Source organism: Neopelma chrysocephalum, unplaced genomic scaffold (assembly GCF_003984885.1).
Source record: "Neopelma chrysocephalum unplaced genomic scaffold, ASM398488v2 Primary Assembly neopelma1_68b, whole genome shotgun sequence".
NCBI classification, from domain to species: Eukaryota; Metazoa; Chordata; class Aves; order Passeriformes; family Pipridae; genus Neopelma; species Neopelma chrysocephalum.
In genome coordinates, this window is record NW_020897728.1 from 317,125 (window position 1) to 329,048 (window position 11,924).

The 11,924-nt window shown below is 39.2% G+C and overlaps 1 long non-coding RNA gene across 1 annotated transcript; it reads left to right on the forward strand.

Annotated features, from left to right (window-relative positions):
* The first annotated feature begins 1,308 nt into the window (after positions 1-1,308).
* On the forward strand, positions 1,309-9,706 carry LOC113968628. The gene is made up of 4 exons (XR_003534581.1): positions 1,309-1,416; positions 7,067-7,190; positions 8,175-8,263; positions 9,666-9,706. It is a non-coding gene; the product is annotated as an uncharacterized LOC113968628 (long non-coding RNA).
* The last annotated feature ends 2,218 nt before the right edge of the window (positions 9,707-11,924 follow it).

The window sequence follows — 11,924 nt, forward strand, 5'->3', positions numbered from 1 at the left end:
GAGAGATAAGGATAACAATGACTTTCCATCCAATGATAAATTACTAGCAGCTGCATTATTTTCCCTCACTTATATATGGCTCTCTTTATTGAATTTAGCTTGAGATAAATAAATGATCTGCCAGGAGCCTGGTTAATATTACTTCTCTGGGACCCATTTCAGGCCCAACTAGGCTTTTGCTGATAATATCTTTAAGCTTTTCAGTAGGGAGAGACATAACATTTGTTTCTGACAAGAACCCTATGTCGCCTTATCTGTTTCATTTGAGAGGCCGTCGACCTCAGCTTCTTTAGTTAAAATGAGAGCTTTACTGTAGAGACTAAGTTCTTGAACTTGACTCTCTTCTTACAATGAGATTATATGTCCTGGTTGTAAATTTGAAGCCACACATGATATACAGTTATTCTTAGCATTTCCTGTTGATCACAGGGTGGTATTGATTGCCCCTGCTTTTGAATCTTTCTCTGATTTGTTTGAAAAGGAATTCCATCTTTTTTTGTGTTATTATTTTTCATGCCACAGTAATCTGTGAGCTTGTTGATGCACACTCATATTTAACTTCATGCGTTTGTTCCACTTGAAAATGACTGGTTTTTTTACAACCTCTCCCTCCTCCTTCTACCTTAGAAAAGAAGGCTTAACAAACATATCCACTTGATTAAAAATAAAAAAGTCAGTTTAAGAACAAAAGATTAACTCTTTCTGTGAACTAAGGTGCCAGAGAAGGCACTTGAACTCCCAAAATTCTTTTTCTTACCATTAATAATTGATGTACTGCTTCAGTGATCCAGGCTTTGCAGGTACCATTGGAAGAGAGAGAGCAGGGAGGGGATAGAGTGAAGGTGTGAGGCAGCAGGCATGTTCAGCCTGTGCTGCACTCCTACAGTAACTGTTTGGATACCTCCACTGTGGTATTTTTGTTATTTCTGGGAAGCCCTATCGTCAGGTTTTAGATTAAAATCAGACAGTTGCCATTTTTCATGCAGCGTGAATTAGAGGAAATTAAACCCAACCACTTCTGATAAATCCTCTCATAAATAAACTGGCTGGTGGTGTTAAATAAAAGTCCAGCCACAGTTTGATTCACATTGCAGAGAACAAAGAACGAGTTCTGCCTATTTTAACACTCCATCATTATTATTGTTATTTATACTATAGGAATGCCTAAAGGCTCCAGCTGAGTTTGGAGCCCCCATCTGCTAAGTGCATAATCAGGCTTGCCTGGAAGAGTTTGCAATAGGAATAAGATAGAAAAAAATGGGGAAAGAACTATTATATCTTTCTGTGCCTTTTTCTTTACAGTTGGGAAACTGAGGCAGAAAGAAGGAAAGCAGTCTGCTCAAGGCAGTGAGGAAAATCTTCGGCAAGGTTGGCAACTTCCAAAAGATCCTCTGAGATTCTGCCAACTCTCTTGATGTAAGATCCTTTCCTACAGTCTTTTTGGGGGGTCACCTGTCTCCTTTATGCTTTTCTGTCTCCTTTATGCTTTCCCACTAGGCAAAAGTTAGAAGATAAAATGGGAATATGACAATAAATCTCCTTTATCTGATGTTACAAGAATTTGCGGTTAGGAAAAGAGGCACACCCTGAATGGCATCTTGCATAGATTTGTGTAAAAGGAGATATAATCTGTGTGCATTTTAATTTTAATTTGAACAATGTCTTGTCTTGAAATGAAATAACGAAAATTTGCCTTTTTGTATAATAGGAGTAGTTTTGGCATGTACTGGCTATTTGCCTTTTCACGTCAGAAGATTAAAAAAATCTTGCACAATGCTACTAAAAGGCAGAAAGGTTAATATTTATTAAATCAGAAAAATAGGATAGTCATGTGACACTCAATCTGTGTCAGGCAGAACCAGTTCTTGTTTACCTTGAGAGGCTGACAGAATCTTCTCACCAATAAATATTAGCTAAACTCTTCAGAAATTAATTTCCCTTACAATCACAAACACAGGCAGCAGGGGAAGGGGGAAAAAAAAAAGCATGGTGGATATGAAATAAATTATTCGCTGCCAAAGAATGAGAATGCATTTTCCATTTCTGCTGTGCTGCCATTCTAATGTTTCCCTGAGAACCCAGAAAGTATCAGGATGAGATTCACACACACACACAAAGCCAAATTAAAGTGGCTTCATGCAGAGCTTTCCACAGCAGAATGAATTGACTCCTGTGCCCTCTTGTACACACAAGATGTGTGAGCAGAGGAAGGGGAGGAGGACTGCAGCAGGACACTGATGTTGTAGTAGTCCCCAGAGCAAGCTGGGACAACAGTTCCAGGGGGTTCTAACCACAGATTCCTGTAGCTTTTTCACCAGATTACTTATCTCACCCAATATTCTGTGTGGTGACCTGTTTGGGCTTGGGGATGTATGGGTTGCTTCTTGGAGGAGTGAAGTCATCAGACCATCCCCACTTCTATCCAGACCATGTCATTGCAGCAGGAAAGGACAATATATATCACTGGAAAAGTTACTCTGGTGAATCATTCTTACTAAGATCCCTGTGCAGAGGTGAGTAAATGCACTGACTCTGTGAGTCTCGGACAGTGACTGACACATGGGGAGGCTCAACTGGGAATAAAACCCTTTTGGATTTGATTATTAAAGCACCCTTCCTTGTTAAGAAGTGGCTGCTTTTTCCTACAGTATGGGCAGTGCCTCTGTATTACCAGCTATGTGGTGTTCATCTTTTGCATTGCTGTTTCCACAGAATTAGTTTTTCTTCTTTGTTTTTTTTCTACACAGGCCATGTCTATAACAGTTTCTTTGTCTACTATGAAGCTACCATAGAGTTTAATCTTCAGTGAGGTGCTGAGAGGTTTTACAGCATCGCTGTCAGTACATCTTTGACAAGAAACTTTGGCAGAGGAAGTTTAGCTTCTGTATCTACCTCCAAATCTAGTTGGGTTCAGCTGAACCACAGACTCCTTGTCTTTTGATGCTTAGTCAGCTGCCACTCCGACCACCTGTGTGCAGGAACACTGCAGTGACTTCCCTGCTAGTTGTCAGATGCCATCTCTGCAGGCAATTAAACCCACCTTTGGTGATGATTATTATCCCTCCCTCTGGATCACCACCTTTACAGACAATTTACAGTAACAGATCACACCAGTGCTCTGTGGTTCACATCAGTGTCGGGTGTGCAGATTTAACCTGCCTTCTTCAGTGATGGTTCAGGAGTGGTGTGGTGTTAGTCACTTGGAGTGTTATTCACAGGGACCTGGGCCAAGGCCAACAACTCAATTCATGTTATTGGCTGAGCAAGAAAAATGCCACTGGTGCTGACCTTGTCATAAATCCACAGCCCCTGTCCCCATGCCACCAGCTCTCCAGACCAGCCTTTTAAAGACTGATTGTATCTGCGTTCTGGTTGCCAAAATTGTTTGGGATTTTTGTTATTTCAACTCTGTGGTCTCAGAGGAGCAAATTCCTCAATAATTTTGCTTTCTCATCAGCCAGAGGCACCACTCTGTGCTATGTGCCAGCAAGGCTGGAGAACAAGGCTGTCTTTAAATGAAAAAGCCTTGCCTTTTCCTCCTTGCATTCGTACAAGTTAAACATGACTTCTTGCTTCTGTCATTCATCCTATTAAGAAAACCCCAGACTGCCAAGTGTAACCTCATTTGCCAGTTTCCAGGGGATGGCAAGCATTTATACCTGAATCATTAACCCTGAAGGAAGGGCCTTATCTGATGTGGTTCACCAGGCTTAATGGGCTGGTCTATGCAGCTGCATCACCTTGGGTAAGAACTTCAACAGAGCCTCTTAAAAATAGCCTGCTTGATGTTACATGCATTGTGCCGAAGGACACAGGTGTTTATATTTACAGACTTTGTACTTGACTGCTTTAAGTGGTTCTCTGGTGGTAGGATCTAATTGAGCAATATTCTAAACTGGGTTTGATTCAGTTTGAAATTCCAGCTCTGCAGCAAGATTTTGGATCAAATGTGGTTTGACCAGTTATCATCCTCTCTCGGCCTCACTTGTAGGATAGAGATGCATTAATGTTGTGATTATTGCATTAATGAATTAGTATTGATGATGTAAGACTGAAGGAAGCCTTTCTTTGCTTGTAGCTATTACTGCTGAACCAGTTGTTCTGATGATTTACCCAGAAAGCCCTAACTGTCCTTATAAATGTAAAATTTCTTTTTTTTTTTTTCTATTCTTGAGCAGATGGAAGACTTAGATGGAAAGGAATAAAAACATAATTTGCCAAAGCCCTCAATTAATCATAATCAAGTTTGTGCATGTTATACTCTACAAGGGTAACAACAATGAAACACAAGGAGAAAAGGATGCTTTCCTCAGGCAATTCTGGAGACATAAGAGCAATAAAGAAGCATACTTCAGAATAATGTGGAGATATATGACTGCACTAAATAAAAAATGCTTCTTTAACGTACTGTAAAAATAAAGATGTTTAGTTAGATTTATCATTCATGTTACAAGCACAAATTGATCCCCTGGACTACGCCATTGGCTCTGAAAGTATCCAAGGGATGGTTTCGACCCACTCTTTTCTGTAATTACTTAAACATTGTTTCATTTGTTAAAGAGACAACTAGATTATTCCTTTTTACTCTGAGGTAATAAATATGGGGCACCTTGATCACACGGATACGGATTTTTGACTTTTACACTATATTTAAGCCATCTTTTAATTGGGTATAGTGAGAGGGATGACTTGCTTATTAGTTTCCACATCCAAACCTGTGAAAAGACATTTTTTTAAACTAGTTTTACAAATAGCAACGTGTTAATTGAAAGCAACCCCACTCCCCAAATCCGCTCTTGATTGACTTGAGAACATTCACAACCAGCGAGATTCATTTCTGCAGCCTCATTCAACCCTTGCAATGAGCAAATGAAACAATTGTTTTATTTGTAAGAGGAGATTATCCCTTGAAGGCAGATAGGAGGATACTGCCTACAGAACCCCATTTGCAGGCACAAAGAGCGCTTAGTCAAGTTTTGGCAGTGATACTGAAGCTATTAGTTTTGGATATGAGTTCACTGATGTTCAGTGCTGTAGATTTCCAGTTAGTTCATGAAGGGCCTTTAAAATTACACACAGAGCTTCATTAATTGCCTCAGAAAAGAAGCAACAAATATCAGGCCCTTAAAGTGTGTGTGCACAGAATGGCCATTGATTTCAATGAATATTCCCCACTGGAGAACTGCTCCTACGTCCTGGGAAGGCAATCACAGTTTTTACAGTAGTTGCATCAGTCACTGTCCCAAAGTGCAAGGGCTTTGGAGGATCAGGCCCCAGTAGCTGCTCAGTGCTATCTATCTACCTATCTATCTATCTATCTGATTTATCTGCATATGTGGTTTATATACACATCCACACACATGCATATATATATATATATATCTATCTATATAATCCTGATTCACTGTGTTAAAAGTGTAACAGTGATTGTTTTAACTCAAGTTGGAGAATTGAGACAAGATGCCAAACTTGGGGTCTTTCAAAAGAAAGGAATAGAAATCCAACCCTGTGGTCTTGAAGGGTTTTTTTGTGTCCGTTATTCCATTTGATAGAGTAGTGCCTGAACATTTGTTCTACAACCAGCTATCCATAAAGGAGAATTTCCTATGCCTGCCTTGCAAATGGCACAACCTCATGTGATCCCTGATCACAACAAATTGATTTATTTAAATAAAAATAATGATCTTCTTTGCTTTCTCCAGCCCCAGCAGCAAAATCCCATGTAACCCTGATCAGCAAATTGATAGTTATCTTCTTTTGCCCTCCTTTCTCAAACCCAAACAATACCACCCTGATCCCCAAGTAATAAGAAAATGATTTATGCAAACAAAAATAATTATCTTTCTTTGCTCTCCACCCTCTGACTGTATAATCTCAGCAGCTCCTTGTTTAACAAATTGATTTATTTAAATTAAACAAATGGTGATCTCCTTTTGACCTCTGTGGAGCACTTCTGTGGCAAACTCCTACCACTGCCACCACCTTACCCATATGCTTAGAAGGATGTATTTTAAAATATATCAGCACTTTAAACTAACCTTGATAATTTGTGATTCCTTTAATCGAAGCTCATGGAAGCTCTGCTTCTGTGCAATGGAATTAGGACGTGTGTCGTCTGAAAAATAAGAAAAGTAACTTAAATGTACCTTCCTCCATATTTGTTATGGTGGAGATGGTTATTAATTTAATTTCCCAGGTGAAACTGTTCAAAGGGTGGCTGTGTGTGGTTTGTCTACACCCACCTCTCCCTCAAGGTTCTTTGCAGACAGACTTTAAAGCACTGACAAACTCAGTGCACAAATATGTGTGAGGCCAACTCCCCTAAAACACTGACAGAGCCATCTAGTGCCAGCCTGCTCGGTGACAGACACCAGCACCAGCTGATGGATGAGAGCAGGAGCTCCAAGGGTTTCATCCATTAAGTTTTAGGTTCTGTCCAACCACAGTTTGTGTTGTAGGACTCGGCCTCTCACTGGCAAAACTTTCACAGGCACCAGGAGAGGCAGAGTCCTGCTCTTCAATGGTTCCAGTGACATGATCTTTTTGTTCCACATTCAATAGTCCTGAAGGTATATAAATCCATATAGATGTACATGTATCTGTGCATTTTTTACTGTGCTGGTTTAAGTTTGCATTTGCTGTGCTGTCCAGCCAGTATCTCTGTTTTGTGCAGCTGCTACTTAAACAGTCATTTTGGCATTATACAGAATTACATAATTATATGTGCCATAAGCAAAAGTGCAAATAGTCCCACTTAACACCTAATCATGTGATATCTGTTGTGAAATGCTGGCGAAGTAGCCAATAGATATGACTGTTACTTTGCTTTTAGCTCTGGTTCTTTGGAGGCGAGTACGGACTGCAGCTGGAATTTGGCACAGATGGAAGAGGGATTAAGTGATAGTGGGAGCCTGAGTGTATTGTATACAGAAACATTCTTTCCTCGACCAGTTTCTGTGGTGTGTAATACTCTGAGCAGGACACTGGTGTTAACCAGTCTCCCAGATTTGGAAATACTTTGCTTTTTTAGCAGTTTGTTCACACCATGTGTCTGCTTTGGTTTCAGACCCACGGTGCTCTCCGACAGAAGACAGTGACATGACAGGAATGGTGACACAAGGCTCTTACTGTTACATTCAATAATTGATTCTTCTGGATGGATTGTGACTCCCTAAAGGTTGCAAAGAGAGGTAAGAATGATTGGACAGCTTCAAAAACATTGGTTGCTTCCAAAGTCAGGAAGTTTTCACTCCCTTGAATCCTTCCCCTTCACGGTCCAGCACTCTTTGTGACCCTTTGGAAATACATGGGAAAATCATTAAGAGAGATTGTTTTTATCAACCAATCATTTTCTTCTTTCTTTTCCCAATAATTTTAAGTGGGTTTTGTAACGTTGAACCCTGAATTGGGAGTCACCATGTGAAAAACGTGATTGTGTCCATTTTTATGACTGCCACAAACTCTCCATGGGAAATCCAGATAAAAGGGAAAACATTGCAAAAACTGGTCAAGAAATTACAAAGTAAAAATATGGATACCTCTGAAGTTTTTCAAATCCCACTTTTTCTTTTATTTTAAATATATTTTTTATTGTTCCAAATGCCGAATAAGTGCGGTTTTTGCATGTGAATACATTTTGGAGATATAGTCTCAAAATATACTTGGATATTTGTTTCAGAATATTCAATTTCAAAATTCAATCCTTCCCTTGCATTTGCATTACCTTTACTCCTGACTCGCATAAGTAAAATGAGGTGAGACTCAGACTATAAGATTATGCAAAAACGTTCCCATAAAGAAATAATAACCTTGTTCTGAAATTATACATGGAAGATTAGAGCTGCAGCCTTTTAAAAAATTCGGCCACTCTGTATTGACTTGCCAAGAGAGGCAAGTATTTCTGCAGATGGCTTGGATTTAGTAGAACATGAAATAATGTCAATGGTACTGGTAAGAGGATTAACCAGCAGTTCTGATGTTATTGAACGGTTTGCAGAGACCATATTAAACAGCCACATCAGTCCACAGGTCAGCCCTGCAGTTCTTCTGCTAAGCAAACACAGATGTAGAGTTCCCTTTTTCGTGGCCATCATTTCATGCCTTTGACATATGTGAGGCTCTTGGGACTCAGTGGCATATTTACAGCCTGGACATTAAAGATTCCTTTTTTATAGATGATTAGTGGACACTGACATCTAAATCAGTAGTAAAAAGAAAAGCAGGAACCCTGGACAGTGGGGAAGGACTCCAGCAATGCAGACATGTAAGTGAAAGATTAGGCTGCTAGAAAGTTCCCTGACGAAACACCGGGGGCTTTTTCAGTTGATGACAAAAATTCTCCTTAAGAATCCAGTTAGTTTTAAATCTCTTTTTCTTTTGGGTTGATCTTCTCTTTATTTTGCCAAAGCTGCCTATGAAGCTGCAGTGGTTGAATTTCACAAGGCGAGAGGAGTTCAGCTCGTGTCAGCACTGCCAGGCCTCTGTGCTTGTTCAAAGTTTGTGCAGATCTCCTGGGGCTACAAATTGGCCAGAAGAAATTGAGGGAACAGTCTGTCTTACAATATTCCTGTTCCTTTTCTATTCCAACAGAAACTTTGGCAGTTCTTTAACATTTTCCTCAGCTTTTTGTTTTTCTGAAACTGGGAGTCAGAAATTAAGAAAATGAATAACACAACTATGTGATAAACAGGTTTTTTTTAATGCACACAAAATACATACTTACCTGTGTGTAGTGAGGACATGGTGGGAGAGGTTCTTCTTTTATCCGGATGGTTTTACGTGTCTCAGTCCTGAAAAGTTGTGCAGTTTCCAAATAAAGATATAGGTACAGACAAGCTGTATGTCAAGGCAGAGCTCCTGAATGTAAAGGTGGTTGACAAAGCATTCGTTTAGAAAGAAGAAGAAAAAACAACTGATAAATTACAGAGCCTTTGGTCAGTAATTGTTTAATATGATGCAAATTTTAAGTGAAATTTCCAGCATACAACTGCTCCACGTGTAGCCACTTCTTCCTGTGAGAGGAAATAAATATGCAACCGGAGAGTGTAACAATGAATTACATTCAACCTCAGAAGTGCTTTAGCATGTCTTCAAGAGCTGCTGCTGTCTTCAGTGATGGATTATAAGTTAGCATGAGATCCCACAGGCATGGCAAGGTATTTATGTAGTGTTCTGATTGCTCAGACACCTCCAACAAATGTACAGTCAGTGCAAACAGAAATCAGAGTATCACTATCTCCCACTTTATTTCATCTGTTTATATTTAGCAAGTGCTGGAATATTACAAACCACTGAGCATAACTATAGTTGGAATATAGTTTCCAAAGCTTATTTACAGTAGCTTTCAATCACAATGGGTGATAGTATATTAATCCATAAGTAGTTCCATTGATTTCAGGGGGTCCATTCCTTGTACAACTGAGTATATCTCAATTCAGTCCCATGTTTGAAATGTAGAAAGAGCTCATTTCCTGCCATGTTCTTAAGTGCATGAAAGTTTGAAAAAGCCCTACTCTGAGCTCTCCCTAAAAAGCTCGTAATAGTGCAAAATACCGACAAGGCTGGTGGGATGCAGGTTTTGCAATATTTTATTGTGTTGCAGAAATGGTGATAAAATGTTCCTCAGTTATACATAGATGGATGTGCATTCCATGTGCTGTTTTCAGCTGTGTACTTACACCAGTCCAAAATCCCAAAGAGAAAAGGAAAAGCTGAGATTCACATCAGTAGCAAAGAACATCAGGTGATGTTGATTTAAAGAAAACATTAATCAATCCAGATTTGCTTGGAACCGGGCCCAGGTTCACTCAACAGGTTGGTGAACCTTAGCAAATGTTTCTGTGAATCTGTTCTGTGTTTTGACTTTGTAACGTGATCTGAAATCATCTGAGTTTCATGTGGTTTTGTTGTGCATGTTTTGGAACGCTCGTGGGGTGAATCCAGGGAAAGACAGGGGTGCTAAATTTTGCATGATGCATAAGGTAAGCAGTGTTTCACTCTTCCTGACACCCCCTGATACCAAAGTGAACAACAGTTGATGCTGTCAGCAGAGTTTTGAAAGGGGAGACAATCACTGTCTGTCAGGCTTCTTGTGTCTCCAACAGTCTTTATTGTGGAGCCAAGAGACAGTCTTCAAATCATATCCTGAAAAACGTTATCATGAGTTTTGGACTGTTATTTTCTTTTTCTCTGCTTCTGGTAAATGTCAAAAGTTTTACTGTGTAGGCAGGTACTGGAGTTGTGAACAGTGTGTTAGGCTTCTTGATGTATATGGGTTTGAAGAAGTTATACAGTGCTAGAAAAAATTAGGTTTTTATACTGAGTCTGCGGATGAACAACTTGTGTTTTGACTTCATTCGGTTTGGATGTGAATTCATAAATAGGTGTACTCAGCCTCTATATAGCTGAATATAAAGTATTTAAGATCCATCTACACCAATCAGGTAAAAAATATGATGAGGTGACAGTTTCTATTAATTTTATTTTTAGTCCAAACTAGAGCCCAGAGCAATACAGATGTGAGACACTCTGCACAAGAAACAAAATCTAATTCATCAGAGGATGCCAAATTTTTCATTCTGTTTCAGAGTGAGCAACAGAATTTTGCTGGAGTTGGGATTTTGGAGAGAAAGGCAGATGGGAGGAGCTGTTTATTTTTTTTACACTGATTTACTGCTTATAATTGAGACCCATTTGTGGCTCAGTGTTATGACAGGGAGCTTAGAGAAAAGGAGGTCAGTGAGTTTAGCTTAGTGGCCTGGCATATATACAAGGTCAGACTAGATAATTTAACTGTCACTTCTGGCCTTAAACTTGAGGAAACTGAAGACGGAAAAATCAAAGTCTGCAGAGGTAATAAGTAAGAAAAGAAAAATGTAGCAGGTTGGAGTGTCCTTTAATGCCCCCGAGGTTCAGCATTCCCGAACCCACCAGGTGCACTGGGGGACAGCCACAAGTGGAGTGTCCCTGTCGGTCCATTTGGAAGTACAGCATAAGGAAGAACAGTTTGCCAATAATATTCAGGTTGAAGCTGATATCTTCAGCTGCTTCAACTCCTCTAGAGCAGTTGTGTTTGTACCCCCTTGTACCGTTGCATTTTTCCACTAAGGTTGTCTCACTTATTTAACTCGACACTCAGAGCACCCCTCCGAGGTCTTTGAGACCCAAACCAGCATTGGAAGTGACAGCCTAGATAACACAGGTAATCATATCAGACCTTGTGGGACTGCACTGGCTACTTTTTAATTGATAATTCCAAGTTTCTGTAATAAATTTATTTCTTAATTGCATACATCATGTCATACATGGTAGCTAATGATTACCACCAGTTAAAGTTTGCAGCCTTCAAGACATCCTCTTCTCTTCTCTTCCATATAACTGTAATTTTCCTTCCAAATTAAGATTTTCTCAGAAAGAAAATGAACAAAACCTGCACGTTAAATCCAATTCCGTCCAAATAAAAGAAGGTAAATTTAAGGTACTAAATTAAGTAAGTGATTTTAATTAGCAGATCATTTCAGGAAGATCATAAAACATTTAAATAACACTGAAGTTATGTATATTTAAGCAGTTTTATGAAGAATTAAAGTCTTAAATGGTAAATTTCAAATGTAAATACAAAAGTCGATGGAGGAATGTTAATTGCTTTTCCTAAGTTTCTCACATGGCCGAGATGTTAGGAGAGGTATCAAGAATTACATTCATAGTAATAATGTGCCCAATCCAAAGCTTATTAAAGTCCTTGGAATTTTTCCACGGATTTTAGAAGCCATTGTATGAAAACAAGAAATGCTTTTAAATGTCTAACCTCCAGTACTGTGGAAGTCACTTACATGCCAAAAATCATATATGTGATGTCAATAGTCTAAAATATTGGTTAATTTATAGTTTAAGATTCCTATTCATAGCCAAGAAATTTAAACTGA